General features: G+C 48.8%; 1 protein-coding gene across 1 annotated transcript in view; it reads left to right on the top strand.

The window, feature by feature from the left end:
- The first annotated feature begins 8,701 nt into the window (after window positions 1–8,701).
- Window positions 8,702–23,738, top strand: part of LOC134936175 (oocyte zinc finger protein XlCOF7.1-like) — a 216,182-nt gene continuing 201,145 nt past the window's right edge. The window contains exon 1 of the mRNA XM_063931106.1: window positions 8,702–8,852. The gene's annotated coding sequence lies outside the window, so the exon portion shown is untranslated. The remainder of the gene's footprint in view (window positions 8,853–23,738) is intronic.

The raw sequence follows: 23,738 nt of genomic DNA, 5'->3' as shown, positions 1-23,738 counted from the left end.
AAACAATTTATAACTCTACACACTCCAATTATTAAAACCACGTCTAACTAATGCTAGATGTTAATAGAGCAAGCAGCTGATGGTTAATAATAAAAGTCCGCATATGCAAGGAATAAAGAGTTAGACGTGTGAGTAATTAGTCAAGCAAGCAGCTGATGGTTAATTATAAAGTCCGCATGTATAAGTTGTTAAGCAAACGAGAATTTTATAAGCAGAGATGATGATTGCTTAGAATCCATACATACTATAGGCCGTTTTTAGTATGTTTTGTAAATTGTTAGTATTCTGACAATCTCAGTTTTGATAATCACAAAACAATTGCATAAATGGCTGGTTGAACACTAAAGTTCCAAATCCACCTTAGAGTACCTTTAGCTGTGTACCCAAATTTGTACCTCTCCTAAATATAGTGTGGGCGTTGCAGCCTCATCCCAGGAGTATAGTGGATAATGGAGACTCTTATGCAGCGTGTTCTTTTCAAATGCCTCTCCTCCGTATCACCAGCAATTGCCTCTCCTCCGTATTACCGGCAGTTAGATCCTCAGTACTGCAACAGGTAATAGATGATGGTTTTTAACCAAGTGTGAGTTTTCCAAACGCGTTTCTCCGCCTACCCTCCGGTCTCAGCGGCTTCCTCAGTGTAGCTTTACTGAGACTTCAATCATATACGATTAGTCTGAGTGAACTCTGAAAGACGACATGTTTGTGACTTGTAAACGATGCTGGAGTCCTGAATGAAGGTTTATGATTTGTAAACAATGCTAAAGAACACTGAAGAGATGACTTGTGATTTGTAAACTAGTGCTGAAGAACACAGAATGACGAGAAGACTTGTGATTTGTGAACGATGCTGAAGAACACAGAATGACAAGAAGACTTGTGATTTGTGAACAATGCTAAAGAGAGGATTGCTGAGAGCACCGTCAGCAAACGGAGACCCTCTACCAGATACAGCGGTTAAACTGCAAGAGCAAGTGGACTCTTGCTCTTGCTTCTGTAGCCACAACAGAAGCAGGATACCAGCGGTTAACCTGGGAGCACAGCGCTTGAGCGCCTTACAGCAGCAAGTAACTTGAAGCACTGGCACCATGACTAAAATAAGATTTTACTTACCGATAAATCTATTTCTCATAGTCCGTAGTGGATGCTGGGGACTCCGTCAGGACCATGGGGAATAGCAGCTCCGCAGGAGACAGGGCACAAAAGCAAGCTTTTAGGATCACATGGTGTGTACTGGCTCCTCCCCCTATGACCCTCCTCCAAGCCTCAGTTAGGTACTGTGCCCGGACGAGCGTACACAATAAGGAAGGATCTTGAATCCCGGGTAAGACTCATACCAGCCACACCAATCACACCGTACAACTTGTGATTTGAACCCAGTTAACAGTATGATAACAATGAAGTAGCCTCTAAAAAAGATGGCTCACAACAATAATAACCCGATTTTTTGTAACAATAACTATGTACAAGTAATGCAGACAATCCGCACTTGGGATGGGCGCCCAGCATCCACTACGGACTATGAGAAATAGATTTATCGGTAAGTAAAATCTTATTTTCTCTAACGTCCTAGTGGATGCTGGGGACTCCGTCAGGACCATGGGGATTATACCAAAGCTCCCAAACGGGCGGGAGAGTGCGGATGACTCTGCAGCACCGAATGAGAGAACTCCAGGTCCTCCTCAGCCAGGGTATCAAATTTGTAGAATTTTGCAAACGTGTTTGCCCCTGACCAAGTAGCTGCTCGGCAAAGTTGTAAAGCCGAGACCCCTCGGGCAGCCGCCCAAGATGAGCCCACCTTCCTTGTGGAATGGGCATTTACAGATTTTGGCTGTGGCAGGCCTGCCACAGAATGTGCAAGCTGAATTGTACTACAAATCCAACGAGCAATAGTCTGCTTAGAAGCAGGAGCACCCAGCTTTTTGGGTGCCTACAATATAAACAGCAAGTCAGACTTTCTGACTCCAGCCGTCCTGGAATTATATATATATATATATATATATATATATTTTCAGGGCCCTGACAACGTCTAGCAACTTGGAGTCCTCCAAGTCCCTAGTAGCCGCAGGCACCACAATAGGTTGTTTCAGGTGAAACGCTGACACCACCTTAGGAAGAAACTGGGGACGAGTCCGCAGTTCTGCCCTGTCCGAATGGAAAATCAAATATGGGCTTTTGTAAGACAAAGCCGCCAATTTTGACAATCGCCTGGCCGAGGCCAGGGCCAACAGCATGGTCACTTTCCATGTGAGATATTTCAAATCCACAGATTTGAGTGGTTCAAACCAATATGATTTGAGGAATCCCAACACTACGTTGAGATCCCACGGTGCCACTGGAGGCACACAAGGGCTGTATATGCAATACTCCCTTGACAAACGTCTGGACTTCAGGAACTGAAGCCAATTCTTTCTGGAAGAAAATCTATAGGGCCGAAACTTGAACCTTAATGGACCCCAATTTGAGGCTCATAGACACTCCTGTTTGCAGGAAGTGCAGAAATCGACCTAGTTGAAATTTTTTCGTGGGGCCTTCCTGGCCTCACCCACGCAACATATTTTTACCACATGTGGTGATAACGTTGTGCGGTCACCTCCTTCCTGGCTTTGACCAGGGTAGGTATGACCTCTTCCGGAATGCCTTTTCCCTTAGGATCCGGCGTTCAAACCGCCATGTCGTCAAACGCAGTCGCGGTAAGTCTTGGAACAGACAAGGTCCCTGCTGGAGCAGGTCCTTTCTTAAAGGCCGATGCCACGGTTCCTCTTGGAACAGACATGGTACTTGCTGAAAGCAAATCCCTTCTTAGCTCCCGAGGCCATTAGTCCTCTGTGAGCATCTCTTGAAGTTCCGGTTACCAAGTCCCTCTTGGCCAATCCGGAGCCACGAGTATAGTTCTTACTCCTCTATGTCTTATAATTCTCAATACCTTGGTTATGAGAAGCAGAGGAGGGAACACATACACCGACTGTTACACCCACGGTGTTACCAGGACGTCCACAGCTATCGCCTGAAGGTCTCGTGACCTGGCGCAATACCTGTCCCATTTTTTGTTCGGGCGGGACGCCATCATGTCCACCTTTGGTCTTTCCCAACGGTTCACAATCATGCGGAAAACTTCCCGATGAAGTTCCCACTCTCCCGGGTGGAGGTCGTGCCTGCTGAGGAAGTCTGCTTCCCAGTCGTCCACTCCCGGAATGAACACTGCTGACAGTGCTATCACATGATTTTCCGCCTAGCGAAAAATCCTTGCAGTTTTGCCACTGCCCTCCTGCTTCTTGTGCCGCCCTTTCTGTTTACGTGGGCGACTGCCGTGATGTTATCCCACTGGATCAATACCGGCTGACCTTGAAGCAGAGGTCTTGCTAAGCTTAGAGCATTATAAATTTGCTCTTAGCTCCAGTATATTTATGTGGAGAGAATTCTCCAGACTTGATCACACTCCTTGTGTGACTGCTCCCCAGCCTCTCAGGCTGGCCTCCGTGGTCACGAGCATCCAATCCTGAATGCCGAATCTGCGGCCCTCTAGAAGATGAGCACTCTGTAATCACCACAGGAGAGACACCCTTGTCCTTGGATATAGGGTTATCCGCTGATGCATCTGAAGATGCGATCCGGACCATTTGTCCAGCAGATCCCACTGAAGAGTTCTTGCGTGAAATCTGCCGAATGGAAGCGCTTCGTAATAAGCCACCATTTTTACCAGGACTCTTGTGCAATGATGCACTGACACTTTTCCTGGTTTTAGGAGGATCCCGATTAGCTCGGATAACTCCCTGGCTTTCTCCTCTGGGAGAAACACCTTTTCCTGGACTGTGTCCAGAATCATCCCTAGGACCAGCAGACGTGTCGTAGTAACAACTGCGGTTTTGGAATATTTAGAATCCACCCGTGCTGTCGTAGAACTACTTGAGATAGTGCTACTCCGACCTCCAACTGTTCTCTGGACCTTGTTCTTATCAGGAGGTCGTCCATTTTCTTTGAAGACGAATCCTCCTTTCGGTCATTACCTTGGTAAGGACCCGGGGTGCCTTGGACAATCCAACGGCATCGTCTTGAAACTGATAGTGACAGTTCTGTACCACGAACCTGAGGTACCCTTGGTGAGAAAAGGCAAATTTTGGGACATGGAGGTAAGCATCCCTGATGTCCCGGGACACCATATAGTCCCCTTGTTCTTTGCTATCACTGCTCTGAGTGACTCCATCTGGATTTGAACCCTTGCAAGTGTTCAAATTTTTCAGATTTAGAATAGGTCTCACCTAGCCTTCAGTACCACCATATAGTGTGGAGTAATACCCCTTTCCTTGTTGTCGGAGGGGTAATTTTATTATCACCTGCTGGGAATACAGCTTGTGAATTGTTTTCAATACTGCCTCCCTGTCGGAGGGAGACATTGGTACAGCAGACTACAGGAACCTGCGAGGGGGGAAACCTCTCGACATTCCAATCTGTACCCCTTGGATACTACTTGTAGGATCCAGGGGTCCTGTACGGTCCCAGCGTCATGCTGAGAACTTGGTAGAAGCGGTGGAGGGCTTCTGTTCCTGGGAATGGGCTGCCTGCTGCAGTCTTCTTCCCTTTCCTCTATCCCTGGGCAGATATGACTCTTATAGGGACGAAAGGACTGAGGCTGAAAAGACGGTGTCTTTTTCTGCAGAGATGTGACTTAGGGTAAAAAACGGTGGATTTTCCAGCAGTTGCCCTGGCCACCAGGTCCCCTGGACCGACCCCAAATAACTCCTCCCCTTTATACGGCAATACCTCTTTGTGCCGTTTGGAATCTGCATCACCTGACCACTGTCGTGTCCATAAACATCTTCTTGCAGATATGGACATCGCATTTACTCTTGATGCCAGAGTGCAAATATCCCTCTGCGCATCTCGCATATATAGAAATGCATCCTTTAAATGCTCTATAGTCAATAAAATACTGTCCCTGTCAAAGGTATCAATATTTTTAGTCAGGGAATCCGACCAAGCCACCTCAGCTCTGCACATCCAGGCTGAGGCGATCGCTGGTCGCAGTATAACACCAGCATGTGTGTGTATACTTTTTAGGATATTTTTCAGCCTCCTATCAGCTGGCTCCTTAAGTACGGCCCTATCCGTAGATGGTACCGCCACGTGTTCTGATAAGCGTGTGAGCGCCTTATCCACCCTGAGGGGTGTTTCCCACCGCGCCTTAACTTCTGGCGGGAAAGGGTATACCGCCAATAATTTTCTATCGGGGGAAACCCACGCATCATCACACACTTCATTTAATTTATCTGATTCAGGAAAAACTACCGGTAGTTTTTTCACCTCACACATAATACCCTTTTTTGTGGTACTTGGAGTATCAGAAATATGTAACACCTCCTTCATTGCCCTTAACGTGTGGCCCTAAAAGAAAATACGTTTGTTTCTTCACCGTCGACACTGAAATCAGTGTCCGTGTCTGGGTCTGTGTCGACCGACTGAGGTAAATGGGCATTTTACAGCCCCTGACGGTGTTTGAGACGCCTGGACAGATACTAATTTGTTCGCCGGCCCTCTCATGTCGTCAACCGGCTTGCAGCGTGTTGACATTGTCACGTAATTTCCATAAATAAGCCATCCATTCCGGTGTCGACTCCCTAGAGAGTGACATCACCATTACAGGCAATTTGCTCCGCCTCCTCACCAATATTTTCCTCATACATGTCGACACACACGTACCGACATACAGCACACACATAGGGAATGCTCTGATAGAGGACAGGACCCACTAGCCCTTTGGGGAGACAGAGGGAGAGTTTGCCAGCACACACCAAAACGCTATAATTATCCAGGGACAACCTTTATATAAGTGTTCCTTTTATAGCATTTTAATATATATACATATCGCCAAATCAGTGCCCCCCCTCTCTGTTTTAACCCTGTTTCTGTAGTGCAGTGCAGGGGAGATCATGGGAGCCTTCCCACCAGCCTTTCTGTGAGGGAAAATGGCGCTGTGTGCTGAGGAGAATAGGCCCCGCCCCCTTTTTGGCAGGCTTCTTCTCCGGAGTTTTAGATATCTGGCAGGGGTTAAATACATCCATATAGCCTCAAGGGCTATATGTGATGTATTTTTCGCCATACAGGTATTATACATTGCTGCCCAGGGCGCCCCCCCCCAGCGCCCTGCACCCTCCGTGACCGCTGTGTGAAGTGTGCTGACAACAATGGCGCACAGCTGCAGTGCTGTGCGCTACCTGATGAAGACTGAGAGTCTTCTGCCGCCTGGTTCCGGACCTCTTCATCTTCAGCATCTGCAAGGGGGGTCGGCGGCGCGGCTCCGGGACGAACCCCAGGGCGAGCCCTGTGTTCCGACTCCCTCTGGAGCTATGTCCAGTAGCCTAAGAATCCAATCCATCCTGCACGCAGGTGAGTTGAAAATCTCTCCCCCAAGTCCCTCGATGCAGTGAGCCTGTTGCCAGCAGGACTCACTGAAAATAAAGAACCTAAAAACTTTTTCTAAGCAACTCTTTAAGAGAGCCACCTAGATTGCACCCTTCTCGGCCGGGCACAAAAACCTAACTGAGGCTTGGAGGAGGGTCATAGGGGGAGGAGCCAGTACACACCATGTGATCCTAAAAGCTTGCTTTTGTGCCCTGTCTCCTGCGGAGCCGCTATTCCCCATGGTCCTGACGGAGTCCCCAGCATCCACTAGGACGTTAGAGAAACATCAATCCTTTTTAAAAGGGAAGACTGCACCGGATTGGCTGGCTGCAAACTGGGATACCTATTGGCTTGGTCTCCAACATGGCGGCTCCCTGCACAGCGGACACATGTGGAACCAGCACACAGCCACTACCTCAGGCCTCAGCCTCCCAGGCGCCGCACTCCAGCAACAGGACATTTGGAAACAGACACCTTCAGCTGCCATGCCCCGCTACCCAGGACCCGGACCCTGGCCTCCAGACGCCCGGCAGCCGCACCGGAGGGCCTCGCTGCCGCAGCTCTTATCCACCGCAGCCACCTAAAAGGAAGGCTGCGGGGACCAGAACCGGAGTTAAGACTCCGGATGCTGACGCACAGGGTATATGCATCTGGCTTCTACAGCGCACAGTGTATATATAGCCAGCCTCTACAGCGCACAGGGTATATACAGACGGCCTCTACAGCGCACAGGGTATATACAGCCGGCCTCTACAGCGCACAGGTTATATACAGCCGGCCTCTACAGCGCACAGGGTATATACAGCCGGCCTCTACAGCGCACAGGGTATATACAGCCGGCCTCTACAGCGCACAGGGTATATACAGCCGGCCTCTATAGTGCACAGGATATACAGCCGGCCTCTATAGTGCACAGGATATACAGCCGGCCTCTACAGCGCACAGGGTATATACAGCCGGCCGCTATAGCGCACAGGGTATATACAGCCGGCCTCTATAGTGCAACGGGTATATACAGCCGGCCTCTACAGCGCACAGGGTATATACAGCCGGCCTCTACAGCGCACAGGGTATATACAGCCGGCCTCTACAGCGCACAGGGTATATACAGCCGGCCTCTACAGCGCACAGGGTATATACAGCCGGCCTCTACAGCGCACAGGGTATATACTGCCGGCCTCTACAGCACACAGGGTATATACAGCCGGCCTCTACAGCACACAGGGTATATACAGCCGGCCTCTACAGCACACAGTGTATATACAGCCGGCCTCTACAGCACACAGTGTATATACAGCCGGCCTCTACAGCGTACAGGGTATATACAGACGGCCTCTACAGCGCACAGGGTATATACAGCCGGCCTCTACAGCGCACAGGGTATATACAGCCGGCCTCTACAGCGCACAGGGTATATACAGCCGGCCTCTACAGCGCACAGGGTATATACAGCCGGCCTCTACAGCGCACAGTGTATATACAGACGGCCTCTACAGCGCACAGGGTATATACAGACGGCCTCTACAGCGCACAGGGTATATACAGACGGCCTCTACAGCGCACAGGGTATATACAGACGGCCTCTACAGCGCACAGGGTATATACAGACGGCCTCTACAGCGCACAGGGTATATACAGCCGGCCTCTACAGCGCACAGGGTATATACAGCCGGCCTCTATAGCGCACAGGGTATATACAGCCGGCCTCTACAGCGCACAGGGTATATACAGCCGGCCTCTACAGCGCACAGGGTATATACAGCCGGCCTCTACAGCGCACAGGGTATATACAGCCGGCCTCTATAGTGCACTGTGTATATACAGCCGGCCTCTACAGCGCACAGGGTATATACTACCGGCCTCTACAGCGCAAAGGGTATAATCAGCCGGCCTCTATAGTGCACAGGGTATATACAGCTGGCCTATAGCGCACAGGGTATGTACAGGCAGCCTCTATAGCGCACAGGGTACACAGTATCAGCCACCCACATACAGTAACGCACTGACTACTAATGGGAGGAGATGCTGCACAATACCAGGCCCTACTCACCCAGATAGTGTGACAGGGACGAATATGGCGTATTACAGAGGTGGCTGCTATACTGGGCCGGGTCACAGGGATCAGGCACCAGCGTGACTGATGGAGAGTCAGCTACAAGGCAGCAGGGGGCGCTGTAAGGCAGACGCTGTGCGTGAGCAGCCGCCATTTATGCTCTACAGTCACATGACCTGGTGACAGCTCTGTACGCTTGAGCGACGAAAGACCGAAGCGTCCACGTGTCCCCGCCCATCTCCGCCCCCTTATATGTAATGTCTCCGCCCAGATTCGTCCCCTCCTCCATGTCTCCGCCCAATCTCCTCTTCCGGGTGTTTGCACTGACTGCGCTAGCAGCGCTCGGACAGACACCGGAGGCAGCGGGAGAAGGAGAAGCGAGTGTCCGGCAGAGAATGAGGTGAGTGCGGGGCAGGCTGTGGTCAGTACAGTGCGTGCGGATCCCCAGGTGCTCAGCAGGGTCGGCTGGGGAGCAGTTCCCCGATGTGATGCCCGGCGCCCCCTCCTCTTAATCGCCCGCAGTTGCATGTGCGGTGCTGCTCTCTGCTGCTGAGTGGTACAGCGCCGGTACTATGCAGGAGCTATGCTTTTGTATAGCAGAAGCATACTGTCACCATATTAGTTTTGGTTGGTTCCATCAACCCATTTGTTTTCCCTACTACAGTATGCACAGTATCTGGTCTGTCTGGCTTGTGTGGGACATTTCTGTACTCTATATTGGGATGGCCATCAACAATTGACGTTTTAAAATCGATGGCCCTCATGTGATGGCCCGCCTCGCTCTATATCTGGCTGAGAAGGCTCAGCTGTTAGTAAGGGGTGTAGTACAGCTTACCGATGACGGGATCTGTTAAGGCGCATGCACACTGGCTGATATATCGGCCGTTCTGCTGAACGTCCTATATATCGCGGGGCTGTTGGCCAGTGCGTACGAAAGATATGTCTGGGAACGCCGTCAATCGGACAAGATATGTCTGGGAACGCCGTCAATCGGACATATCGCGTCGCCCCTGCAGCACACCAGTTCGTGACTTTAGTAACATAGTATCTAAGGTTGAAAAAAGACAATTGTCCATCGAGTTCAACCTATTTGTGGTCTCCTATGCATGATTATTTTGTATAAAATTCTGACTGAAGTTGATGACTGCCGTTACGTTTTACCCCTCTTTTTTTTTATAATAACCATAGTGCGTGACTATGCCCCGTAACCCTGGATATCCTTATCCATTAGGAATTTATCTAACCCATTCTTAAAGGTATTGACTGAGTCAGCCATAACAACTCCCTCAGGCAGGGAATTCCAAACATGTATCGTCATTATCGTAAAAAAGCCTTTACGCCGTATTTTGCGGAATCTCCTCTAACCTGAGCGAGTGTCCACGAGTTCTCCATGTTGATCTAACCAAAAACAGGTCCTGCGCCAGATCTGTATATTGTCCCCTTATATAGTTGTAAATGTTGATCATGTCCCCTCTTAATCTCCTCTTTTCCAGTGTAAACATGCCTTTGAACCTTTTCTATCTCCAGGATATCCTTTTTGTAGTAAGGTGCCCAGAATTGTACACAGTATTCAAGGTGTGGCCTCACAAGTGATTTATATAACGGGAGTATAATACTCTCGTCCCTAGCATCAAGTCCCCATTTTATGCATGCTAATATCTTAGACGGATCTGGCAGTGCGTATGCTCAACACACTACCCGATAGATATTTCTGAAGCAGGGTATATTGTGTTTCACAGGCAAACATCGGGGTGTAGAGTGGATCTTGATCCGGAGGCACCAACAGGCTAAAGCTGTAGGCTGTCTCAGGATGCTTTGGGACCTCCTCTATCACCCCGCCTCCAGGCACTGAGAGCTCAGTTTCGAGTTGGTGCCTGCAGCAGCAGGTTACTTAACGGGAGGGCTGCAGTGGGCAGCCTGAAAATCTTTTTAAAAGAAGACTTCTTCAAGGGCTATCAGCGCTGTATGTCATGGTGACACTTCAGCGCTGCAGCTCCATCACCTCCCAAGCAGTTGTTGCATACTCCCGCTGTCTGTTCCTAGATAGTTGCGACAGAAACGTCCCGGCTTAGGCACACAGTCGTAGACTGCTCTCCTGGTTCACGTGGCTGCAACGGGGAGGAGGTAGGAGGGTCCCCCAGGCGGGACCCGCCATTAAATTGCTTTCCGTCAGCGACCTAGGGAGATGGTTCGTGGCATTGGCGTGGATACTGTCACCGCAGGGACCCCACTAGACTACTGGGGCGTCTGAGTACAGGTCGGGTGTAGCAACACCTCATTTAATAAGACTTAGTACCCGGTGTGGAAGTCCAGCATAGGGGAGTTGGCCCTTGACCTGTAGCCCCTCCCCCGGACCATGGTACCATCTACTGCAGATTTTCCCATCCTGGAGCTGCCTCACTCCCTCACTGAGATGCTGGGCGCCATTTCATAAACATAGCTGCGGCTGGTCTCCGGGACTGCAGAGCGAGGTCTCCCTTGTAAAGCCGCCTGTATACAGCGCTGAGCCTATACAAACACTTAAGCATCCTACATGTTGTTATACAGACAGTGTTAGTTGAGAAAGCGTGTACCTAGTACTGAATATATTGTACGAGTATTCTGATATATCTCCAGTGCAGCTTTATTGTGATAATATTTTAGGCATCGACTGTGTGTGCCTGTATCTGCGGTGTGGTTTCACTTTCAATGTTTCCAAGATATAACTGTCACTATATTCTGTGTCCTAAGGGAGCGCTAATATTTTGTGACACAGTAAATTATACATCATATACGTATAATTTGTAGTTTCGTAACACCGGATTTATTCGCAGGTATTTTACTTTGTCTAGCTTTATCGTGCTTAGTCGCTCTGTTGCATTTATATACAATGTCTAACAGAAAGGGTGGTATATCAGTGGAAGCGCCTGCAAAATGCAGCTCCTGCTCCAAGGATTTACTAGAGGGGAAGTTTTGTATGATGGTCTGTGTACAATGGGGGTCATTCCGACCCGTTCGCACGCTGCATTTTTTTGCAGCCGCGCGCATTGGTCACAAACGTGCATGCGGGCGGCAATGCGCCAGCGCCTCAATGCTCGGCAGCTGTCGGCTGGCAGCTACAAGAACAGCGAAGGAAGCGACCGCTAGAAGATTGACAGCAGGGAGGCGAATCTGGGTGTCAACTGACCGTTTACTGGGAGTGGTGAGGGAAATGCAGGCGCGTCGAGGCGTTTGCAGGGCGGGTGTCTGACTTCAATTCCGGGACCTGACTGGCTGAAGTAATTGCAGTGGCTGAGTAAGTCCAGAGCTACTCAGAAACTACACAACTTTTTTGCCCCTCTCCCCTGCACATGCGATTGCACACTTGCTTAGTTAAAATACACTCCCCCATAAGCTCCGTCTATCTGATATCATGGGCTGCAAAAAGTTGCAGCGTGCGATCATCTCTGAATGACCGCCTGTGTGTCATACACCTCCCAGTCAGTCCGCAGCTCCTGTGCCTACTCAGGAGCCGCCCTGGGCTGCGTTCAGTACTCTCCTGGGTACTCTGGTGGAATGCCCAGTACTCTCCTGGGTACTCTGGTGGAATGCCTAGTGCCCCCAGACACTGAGTCAGGTGTTTATGACGAGGATACTCCCTTGCAGATTGATGTCCTTGCCCTAGTGGTTGATATTAAGCCAGTGGTTTCCAAACTTTTTTGAATCACGGCGCCCTAGAATATCAGATTTTTTTTTCACGGCACCCCTAGGCCAAAAATTTCTTATTGAGAAATTTTAAAAGAAATACAGGTTGAGTATCCCATATCCATATATTCCGAAATACGGACTTTTTTGAGTGAGAGTGAGATAGTGAAATCTTTGTTTTTTGATGGCTCAGTGTACACAAACTTTGTTTAATACACAAAGTTATTAATAATATTGTATTAAATGACCTTCAGGCTGTGTATACAAGGTGTATATGAAACATAAGTGAATTGTGTGTATGTACACACACTTTGTTTAATGCACAAAGTTATAAAAAATATTGGCAAAAATTACCTTCAGGCTGTGTGTATAAGGTGTATATGTAACATAAATGCATTCTGTGCTTAGATTTAGGTCCCATCACCATGATATCTCATTATGGTATCTAATTATTCCAAAATACGGAAAAATCAGTTATCCAAAATACCTTTGGTCCCAAGCATTTTGGATAAGGGTTACTCAACCTGTATTACATTAAGTAGATCGCGTTTATATGTCATCCTTAGGGTCAGTTTTGTGGTGGGGGACAAGATTTGCTTCTGTTTGGCCACATATTTTATGACTGGCAGCCACCAGCACTGGTTTTGCCTATTCTATTGACCATTAATAATTTGAATTGGTCCTGGACCACCAAACCAGGTCACCCCTGCAAGTGTACCGAGGCACCCCAGGGAGCCACGGCACACAGCTTGGGAACCTCTGTATTAAGCAAATCCTACAGAATGGATGATGAGGATCCCACTATCATGGCTAAGACAACTAGTGTTCATTCTAGCACCTTTCAAAGTCCATGCAGTTCCTCTTTCTTGCCTGGGGTGTCGCTCTCTGCTGTGAGGGCTTCTCAGCACACTCTGATCTGTTACTCAGTGCTATGATACAGACCTGTGTGTGCCGAGAAGCACCAGAGCAGAGGAGCGACACCCCAGGCAGGAAAGAGGAACTGCACAAGATTGGAAAGGTGCAGGGTGGTAGAATGAACACTAAAAACTGATATGTTTAAAAGGCAGAACGTGGTTAAAAATCTATTACCCCATTCTGACCATTCCGGCAGGATCCCTGGTCTAATCCAGGGAAGAAATTCCCTGTGTAAATGGGCTCTGGCTCGCTTTCCTCTCCCTGCAGAGTTATGTAACAAGTGGGAAAATCCACCGCTGGTGGATTCTCACGTCACCAGTCTCGTGGTGTCATCTACTCTGCATGTCTTTTCGCTGAAAGAACCAACGGACAATTGTGTGGAGGGATGCCTGAAATCTATGTACTCCCTGACAGGTGCCTCATGGGGTGCAAAAGGCATTGAAGCGTGGGTTAAGGCATTAGAGGAGCTACCCAAGGATATCTCTGACACTGCTGGACAATACGTGTCTCACATTACCACCGCCGCCTATTCAGGAGGCGTCCTCTGAGGCGGGTGTGTTGGCGGCCAAGGCGTCTACTACGTCTGTCCTGGCTCGCCGTATTCTGTGGTTGTGGTCATGGAAGGTGGACCTGGACTCCAAAAAGACCTTGGATGTGCTCCCCTTTACTGGGGACATTTTGTTTGGGGAAGACTTAAACAAAATTGTGTCTGAATTGGCAGCCTTTCTCCTAAATACTTGTCCTTCTGCACAGAAGGCAAAAGGTACCACCTTTCATTCCTATCGGCCTCAGGGGAAAGCAAAAGTTCAGGCATACCAGAGAGAATCTCATACTCCCAAAACCACCAAGCCCAAGACCAAACAGTCCTTGTCAGCCTGCTGCATGACGAAGTGGGCCTCCCCCTGGGGGACCCCAGGATGGGGGGCCGACTTCTACAGTTCACCAGGTCTGGTTAAAGACCACTTCAGACGCATGAGTACTGAAAGTTGTCTCTCACGGGTACGCAGTCTCTTTCCAGAGACGTCCCCCTCACCAATTTTGCACAACAGTTCTCCCAGCAGACCCGTGAAAAGCACCAGCTTTACAAACAGTTGTCAGTTCTCTCCTGAGTACAGGAGTGGTTGTGCCAGTACCTCAGTCTCAGAGAGGCAGAGGTTATTACTCTACCCCCTGTTTCTAGTCCCGAAACCAAATGGGTCCTTCCGGCCTATACTCAACCTAAAATCTCTGAACAAGTTTGAGAGTGTCAAAGTTTCGTATGGAAACTGTGCTCCATTGTACTGGCTATGGAACCCGGAGACTATATGGTATTCCTGGATATACAAGATGCTACGGTTCCTCTGATCTTCACCAAGGTCATGGTCATGGTGACTGCTCGTCTTCCTTGCTAGGGAGTCTGAATCCTGCCGTATCTGGACAACCTGATTCTGGTAAATTCCCACAATGTCCTCCTCAGTCATCTACAATTAACGGTAACCTTCCTACACGCCCATGGGTGGCTCATCAATTGGAAGAGGTCTTCGCTGGTGCATGGTGCACCTGGGGGCACTACTGGACACAGTCAGTGGTTGTTTCTGTCTCCAGAACAAGTCCTGAAACTTCAGGACAGGATAAGATGCTTCCTTTGTCACACCAGAGTGTCAATACACTTGGCGATGCAAGTACTTGGCCTGATGGCGTCTGCATTCGAGTACACTCCCATTTCATTCCTGCCCTCTTCAGAGGTTAATTCTTTCTAAGTGGGACGGCCTACCTCAGTGGATCAGGTCTCGCATGATCACGTTGACTCCGGAGGTTCGTCTGTCGCTGACCTGGTGGCTCCAGGACCAGCAATTAAGCAGGGGCCATCCCTTCTGGATCCCCAACTGGGACCTGCTGACTACAGACACCAGTCTGAGGGGATGGGGTGCGGTGTTGGAGCAGCACACTTTTCAGCGTTGCTGGGCCAAGGAGGAGTCTCTCCCAATAAATATTCTGGAGCTGAGGGCGATGTTCAATGCGCTATCTCTCGCCCTGCCTCTGGTACAGAACAGGCCTGTTCAAGTACGGTCAGACAACGCCACCGCGGTGGCTTACAAAAACCATTAAGGTAGAACTCGAAGCCGCATGGCAGTGATGGAAGTGTCAAAAATACTTTGTTGGGCTGAATGCCATCTGCCAGCCATATAACGATAGTGTTCGTTCCGGGTGTCCTATACTGGGAAGCGAATTTCCTCAGTCGTCAGGACGTACATGCTTGAGAGTGGAGTCTTCATCCAGAAGTCTTTCAACTCCTAGTGGACAGGTAGGCTCTACCAAATGAAGACCTGATGGCGTCTCGATGCAGCACAAGGTGGCGGTCTTCGGGTCAAGGACCAGGGATCTTCAGGCAGCATTCAGGGTCGCACTAGCAAATCCATGGAACGTTCGACTGCCCTACATGTTTCCTCCAGTGTCGCTTCTGCCCAGGGTCCTACGGAAGTTCAAACAAGGAGGATCGCTAATGATAGTTGCTCCAGCATGGCCCAGAAGGCATTGGTTATCATACCTGCAGGGTCTGTCGACAGGGCGTCCTCTTCTACATCCTCAGCGGCCAGACCTCCGCGTATAGTGCCCTTGTGGCGAGCCAGACCTGGCCAGAATGACTGACGGCGTGGCTGTTGAAGCATTGCTCCTGAGGGCCAAAGGTTTTTCTGAGGCGGTTATTCAAGCTATGTTGAAACCGTGTAAACCGGCCTCTGCCCGGATTTATTACAAGGCTTGGAATTCATAGTTCACCTGGTGTGCTGATAAGAACTATGATGTCTCTAGGTTCAGAACTTCCAGAATTTTGGCGTTTCTGCAATGAGGCCTTGACTTGGGTCTTCGTCTGGCTTCCCCCAAGGTTCACATGGGATCTGACTGTTGTACTGAATGCCCTACAAGAGGTTACTTTTTGAACCTCTTGAGACGGTGGACCTTAAATGGCTCACGACCAAGGTCCTGTAGAAGGGTGTCAGACTTGGGTGTTTTGTCCTGTCGTCCGCCCTTTTTGATATTTCACTGTGACCAGTCAGTTCTGTGAACTCGACCAGGTTATTTACCTAAGGTGGTGTCATCTTTTCACCTTAACCAAGAGATATTGGTTCTGGCCTTTATCTCTTCGGACTTGTCTCCCAAAGAGCGGTCTTTGGATGTGGGAAGGGCTCTCCGTATCTATTGGAGAGGACTGCCTCTATCAAGAGGTCAGATACCCCTTTTTTTTTTGTCCTGTTAAGTTTTCACAAACGTGGCTGGCCTGCGAATAAGCAAACCTTGGCCAGATGGATTAGAATGGTGATTGCACAAGCTTATGCTCAGGCTGGTCTCCCAGGTCCTGCTGCTATTAGTGCCCTTTCTCATATCCGCGAAGGCGCGTCCCCTCCCTTGAGGAACTGCATTAGGACATCCCCGATTGTTTCCCTGTGGAACACAATGTACCCTGCTGCAGAAAAGGAGTAATATGATAGACTTACCATTGTTAACACACTTTCTGGTACATTGGGTTCCACAGGGCGCCCACCCGGACGCACCTAGCTTCTATGGGTTTGTATGGCATTAGCCGCTGGTTCCTTCTCCTGTCGTGAGAATGTGGTTCTATGTGACGAACATCTGCCATCTCTTGCCTGCTCCTGCATTGAACTGGTTAATGAAACTGAGCTCTCAGTGCCTGGAGGTGGGGTTATAGAGGAGGCCCCAATGCATCCTGGGACAGCCTAAAGCTTTAGCCTGTTGGTTCCTCTGGATCAAGATTCACTCTACACCCTGATGTTTCCCTGTGGAATCCAATTTACCTCGTAGATAGTGTTAACCATGGTAAGTCTACCATAACACTCCTTATCTGCAGATCAGTTGATCTGCAGATATATCTACTAGTGTGTACCCAGCATTACACACCTAAAGTGTATCTGGGTACTAATGTAGACACCTCCCCTGGACCCCGCACCCACGATGGAGCTCACCTCACAGCGGATCTGCACGGTCGTTTATCTGCGCATGTGTGTGGTTAGAACCATCGATGGTACACTACCGCACACTATAGTTTATTACTGTCTGTTGCTCATCTCACCATCAATGGTAGACCTTAATGGGCATCTGTCAGATGGCCAATCCGTCTCTACAGTGCTTATGCTGTGCCAGAGAATTACGGTCCAGCATACCATGCCCCACGTAAGTAAGCAATATTTGAGTCTGCCAAAAGCATTTCAAAATTATAAATGTTTTGGGGGTGTCATATGAACTGTGGGTCACGTTATTGGGGTGTAATATGACCCTTGGGGCACATGGCTAGGGAATGTGACATGACTCTTAGGTCACATGTTTACGGGGAGTAATATGACCCTTCAGGCACATGGTTAGGGGTTGCCATATAACCCCTTGGTCACAAGGTTAGAGAGTGTTATACGACCCTTTGGCCACATTGTTAGGAGGTGTCATATGGTCCTTGGGTCACAAAGTTAGGGGGTGTCTCCCGATAAGAGCTGTCCTACTGTGTGCGATGTATGACTCGTGCATTGCAGGATTTTTTAGGGCAATCCGATTGTTCAGTGCAAAATCTGGAAAGAAGCCCATAGGCTTTTATTGGATGACTCCATCTAAGGAAGGTGTTACCCACCTGGACCAAGCTCTGAAATGTATTGTATCGAGTTCTGGAGCTTGGTGTATATGCGTAAAACAAGTAACTTTGACCACAGAATACCCTGGTGCATCCCACCCACACACGTGTAAATATAGAGATGATATATGGTTGTATGGAATAATCATTTGAATATAATACTCAGGTGCCGAAATCCTTATTGTAGTGACACCCCCCACCAAACCCCATGGCTTACCTCTCCAGCAGTCAGTCATTTGGTATTCCGGCTGTTGGGATTCCAGCACCAGTGTCGTGGTTCCGGCATCAGTATTTCAACATCAATATCTCCGGCAACAATATATGAAGTCTCTGTAACTGACTCGTACTACTCATATTACTCATACGCATGGCAAGCATCTATGATGTGTTATTAAGGTGCAAGAGGATCAGCATATATAGAACAGATGTTATAATAAGTATATGTAATGGACTTGGCAATCAATGCATCTTGTTGCAGCGTACTGGTGTTATGATACTCCTGAACTTCCAAAGTCACGCTAGCGAGGTCTGCCTATAACAAGCGTTCATTTCCATAAAGAGTACAGTACACCCACGAGTACTTAGGATTCCACCAGGTCTTAAACTCTGGACATTAGGCGCCTATATAATAAACAGGAGATAAGCTGAAGCAGATAACTTCAGCAGGACTGAAACACAAAAATTGGTGTAGGACTGGGCCAGAATAGCAGCATAAAATTGTTAAAGCAGGAGTGTACAGCGCTAACAGCAGAGAAACATAATATACCTGACATGCAGGAGAGTACAGGTTTTCACAGCAACTATAAATGAGGTAGCGGTAAAGCACAATACATGCAATCACAGGTTGATCCATAATGAAGCATGGTTAGGCAGCAGCAGGACACTAGAATGTAGTTATGGAAGAACAGGGACTGAATGACAAGGCTCTAGGAAGAACTTCTCACCAGCGTGTGTGTGTGGGACTGACTGCCTTTTAACTCCAAGAGGAACCAATCAGAGAGACCAGCCCCCTAATGACAGGAATGGATTACAGCTGTAAAGCTGCTCATACAGTCAGTATCCCTGCTGCTAGCCAACAGCTGGGACCAGGAACCACGGCGGCTACCTGGGGTCCCAGTTCCCCTGCAACCACCAGGACCATTGGGCAGTGTGGCCGACATAATGTGGTGACCCGGTCACCTAGCAATGGTTGGGATCCTCAATTGGTGAGAGCCGCGAAGGCAGCTTGTAACATGCAGATGCCCTCCATTACAGGGTTATAAAATTTCTTTGATAGCGGCACTCCCTGGCATATTAAATTGGAAACCAGGGAAGGATTCCTCCTATATTCTCAACATTTCACTTAACTGGCATTTCTCTGACGTCCTAGTGGATGCTGGGAACTCCGTAAGGACCATGGGGAATAGCGGCTCCGCAGGAGACTGGGCACAACTAAAGAAAGCTTTAGGACTACCTGGTGTGCACTGGCTCCTCCCCCTATGACCCTCCAGACCTCAGTTAGAATCCTGTGCCCGGCTAAGCTGGATGCACACTAGGGGCTCACACGTTTGTCAAAAAAGGTGGCACTGCCGTCTTAAGATACGGCCACTTTGAAGGATGCTGATAAAAAGCAGGAGGCTATCCTGAAGTCTGTATATACACACTCAGGTACTATACTGAGACCTGCAATTGCCTCAGCATGGATAGTGCTACTGCAGCGTGGTCTATTACCCTGTCAGGACAGGGATACTATTTTGCTAACCACAGAGCATATTAAATACGTTGTCTTATATATGAGGGATGCACAGAGGGATATTTGCCGGCTGGCATCCAGAATTAATGCAATGTCCATTCTGCCAGGAGGGTATTAGGGACCCGGCAGTGGACAGGTGATGCTGACTTTAGAAGGCACATGAAGATTCTGCTTTATAAGGGTGAGGAATTGTTTGGGGATGGTCTCTGGGACCTCGTATCCACAGCAACAGCTGGGAAAGAATTTTTTTTACCTCCGGTATCCTCACAGCCTAAGAAAGCACCGTATTATCAGGTACAGTCCTTTCGGCTTCAGAAAAGCAAGCGGGTCAAAGGCGCTTCCTTTCTGCACAGAGACAAGAGAAGAGGGAAAAAGCTGCACCAGACAACCAGTTCCCAGGATCAAAAATCTTCCCCCGCTTCCTCTGAGTCCACCGCATGACGCTGGGGCTCCACAGGTGGAGCCAGGTGCGGTGGGGGGCGCGTCTCGAGAACTTTAGCGACCAGTGGGCTCGCTCACAGGTGGATCCCTGGGTTCTGCAAGTAGTAGCACAGGGATACAAGCTGGAGTTCGAGGCGACTCCCCCTCGCCGTTACCTCAAATCAGCCTTGCCTGCTGCCCTCGAGGGGAGGTAGTACTGGCGGCATTTCACAAGCTGTACTTCCAGCAGGTGATAATCAAGGTACCCCTCCTTCAACAAGGCCGGGGGTACTATTCCACAATGTTTGTGGTACCGAAACCAGACGTTTCGGTGAGACCCATTCTAAAATTGAAATCCTTGAACACTTATATACGAAGGTTCAAGTTCAAAATGGAATCGCTCAGGGCGGTTATTGCAAGCCTGGACGAAGGGGATTGCATGGTATCACTGGACATCAAGGACGCTTTGTAGTAACGCAATATACCCTGCACCGAACCCAAAAATTGTCAAAGAAATATATGAAACCAGCTGTCCAATAATTTTTCCTTTTTATTAATAGGTAGAATTAATCAGCTGGAGGTGCTCCAACAATCATGTTTAAACCTGATAAACATACACAAACCGACAGTGGTCGGGAAAAGACAGGGATTGCCTTTTTGGAGCACTCTTTTAAATTTAAATACATCAAGGACGCTTACCTGCATGTCCCCATTTACCCTCCTCACCAGGAGTACCTCAAAATTGTGGTACAGGACTGTCATTACCAATTCTAGACGTTGCCGTTGGTCTGTCCCCGGCACCGAGGGTATTTACCAAGGTAATGGCCGAAATGATGATACTCCTTCGAAAAAAGGGAGTTATAATTATCCCGTACTTGGTCGATCTCCTTATAAAGGCGAGGTCCAGGGAGCAGTTGTTGGTCGGAGTAGCACTATCTCGGGAAGTGCTACAACAGCACGGCTGGATTCTGAATATTCCAAAGTCGCAGCTGGTTCCTACGACGCGTCTACTGTTCCTGGGTATGTTTCTGGACACAGAACAGGAAAATGTTTCTCCCGGAGGAGAAGGCCAAGGAGTTGTCATCTCTAGTCAGAGACCTCCTAAAACAAATACAGGTGTCGGTGCATCAATGCACGCGAGTCCTGGGAAAGATGGTAGCTTCTTACGAAGAAATTCCATTCGGAAGGTTCTATGCAAGGATCTTCCAGTGGGATCAGTTGGACAAGTGGTCCGGGTCGCATCTTCAGATGCATCGGCTGATAACCCTGTCTCCAAGGGCCAGGGTGTCGCTGTTGTGGTGGCTGCAGAGTGCTAATCTTCTAGAGGACCGCAGATTCGGCATACAGGACTGGGTCCTGGTGACCACGGATGCCAGCCTTCGAGGCTGGGGGGCAGTCACACAGGGAAGAAACTTCCGGCGAGTCAGGAGACTTCCCTACACATAAATATTCTGGAACTAAGGGCCATTCACAATGCCCTAAGTCAGGCTAGACCCCTGCTTCAACACCAGCCGGTGCTGATCCAGTCAGACAATATCACGGCGGTCGCTTATGTAAACCAACAGGGCGGCACAAGAAGCAGGATGGCGATGGCAGAAGCCACAAGGATTTTCCGATGGGCGGAAAATCATGTGTTAGCACTGTCAGCAGTGTTCATTCCCGGAGTGGACAACTGGGAAGCAGACTTTCTCAGCAGGCACGACCTCCACCTGGGAGAGTGGGGACTTCATCCAGAAGTCTTCCAAATGATTGTACCATTGGGAAAGTTCACAGGTGGACATGATGGCGTCCCGCCTCAACTAAAAGCTAAAAAGATATTGCGCCAGGTCAAGGGACCCTCAGGCGATAGCTGTGGACGCTCTGGTAACACCGTGGGTGTACCAGTCGGTGTATGTGTTCCCTCCTCTGCCTCTCATACCCAAGGTACTGAGAATAATAAGAAGGAGAGGAGTAAGAACTATACTCGTGGTTCCGGATTGGCCAAGAAGAGCTTGGTACCCAGAACTTCATGAAATGATCTCAGAGGACCCATGGCCTCTGCCGCTCAGACAGGACCTGCTGCAGCAGGGGCCCTGCCTGTTCCAAGACTTACCGTGGCTGTGTTTAACGGCATGGCGGTTGAACACCGTATCCTAAAGGAAAAAGTCATTCCGGAGGAAGTCATTCCTACGCTGATTAAGGCTGTGATCGCAAAATATCACCGCATATGGCGAAAATATGTTGCTTGGTGTGAGGCCAGGAAGGCCCCAACGGAGGAATTTCAACTGGGTCGATTTCTGCACTTCTTAGTCAGGAGTGCCTATGGGCCTAAAATTGGGTTCCATTAAGGTTCAGATTTCAGCTCTGTACATTTTCTTCCAAAAAGAACTGGCTTCACTGCCTGAAGTTCAGACTTTTGTTAAGGGAGTGCTGCATATTCAGCCCCCGTTTGTGCCTCCAGTGGCACCGTGGGATCTCAACGTGGTGGTGGATTTCCTGAAGTCTCATTGGGTTGAGCCACTTAAATCCATAGAGCTATAATGCCTCACGTGGAAAGTGGTCATGCTGTTGGCCTTGGCGTCGGCCAGGCGTGTATCAGAATTGTCCGCTTTGTCATGCAAAAGTCCTTATCTGATTTTTCATATAGATAGGGCGGAATTGAGGACTCGTTCCCAATTCCTTCCTAAGGTGGTATCAGCTTTTCATGTGAACCAACCTATTGTGGTTCCTGCGGCTACTTGGGACTTGGTGGACTCCAAGTTACTGGACGTAGTCAGGGCCCTGAAAATATATGTTTCCAGGACAGCTGGAGTCAGGAAAACTGACTCGCTATTTATCCTGTCTGCACCCAACAAGCTGGGTGCTCCTGCTTCTAAGCAGACTATTTGCTCGCTGGATCTGTAGCACGATTCAACTTGCACATTCTGCGGCTGGACTGCCGCACCCTAAATCTGTAAAAGCCCATTCCACGAGGAAAATGGGCTCTTCTTGGGCGGCTGCCCGAGGGGGTCTCTGCTTTACAGCTTTGCCGAGCTGTTACTTGGTCGGGTTAAAACACTTTTACAAGTTTGATACCCTGGCTGAGGAGGACCTTGAGTTTGCTCATTCGGTGCTGCAGAGTCATCCGCACTCTCCCGCCCGTTTGGGAGCTTTGGTATAATCCCCATGGTCCTTACGGAGTTCCCAGCATCCACTAGGACGTCAGAGAAAATAAGAATTTACTCACCGGTAAATCTATTTCTCGTAGTCCGTAGTGGATGTTGGGCGCCCATCCCAAGTGCGGATTGTCTGCAATACTTCTACATAGTTATTGCCTAACTAAAGGGTTATTGTTATGAGCCATCTGTTAGTGAGGCTCAGTTATATTTCATACTGTTAACTGGGTATAATATCACGAGTTATACGGTGTGATTGGTGTGGCTGGTATGAGTCTTACTCGGGATTCCAAATCCTTTCCTTATTGTGTCAGCTCTTCCGGGCACAGTATCCTAACTGAGGTCTGGAGGAGGGTCATAGAGGGAGGGGCCAGTGCACACCAGGTAGTCCTAAAGCTTTCTTTAGTTGTGCCCAGTCTCCTGCGGAGCCGCTATTCCCCATGGTCCTTACGGAGTTCCCAGCATCCACTATGGACTACGAGAAATAGATTTACCGGTGAGTAAAATCTTATTTTTGTTCCTTCAAGACCATTCATATAACCCTTTTTTTTTTTTTTTTTTTTTTTATTTGATCTAGTTTTAAAATTTCTTTAAATATTATGTTATGCACATTTGCATAACGTATCTCAATAACTGGGGGACACAGTGGGGCGGCAAAGTCACATGTGATCTGACCATGCCAGTTAAGTGGTTAATTACTATTAAGTACAAGAGAATCTAGCTGACTGGAGAGTAAGAAATCAATATGATATTCAAGTAGGGCATAACCGAAACTTTTTAGAAACAAATTAAACTCTGTTCATTAATATT

This window comes from Pseudophryne corroboree, chromosome 6 (genome assembly GCF_028390025.1).
Source record: "Pseudophryne corroboree isolate aPseCor3 chromosome 6, aPseCor3.hap2, whole genome shotgun sequence".
Classification (NCBI taxonomy): domain Eukaryota; kingdom Metazoa; phylum Chordata; class Amphibia; order Anura; family Myobatrachidae; genus Pseudophryne; species Pseudophryne corroboree.
Note: the sequence above shows the minus strand (reverse complement) of the source record. Positions and strands in the feature narration are given on the sequence as shown.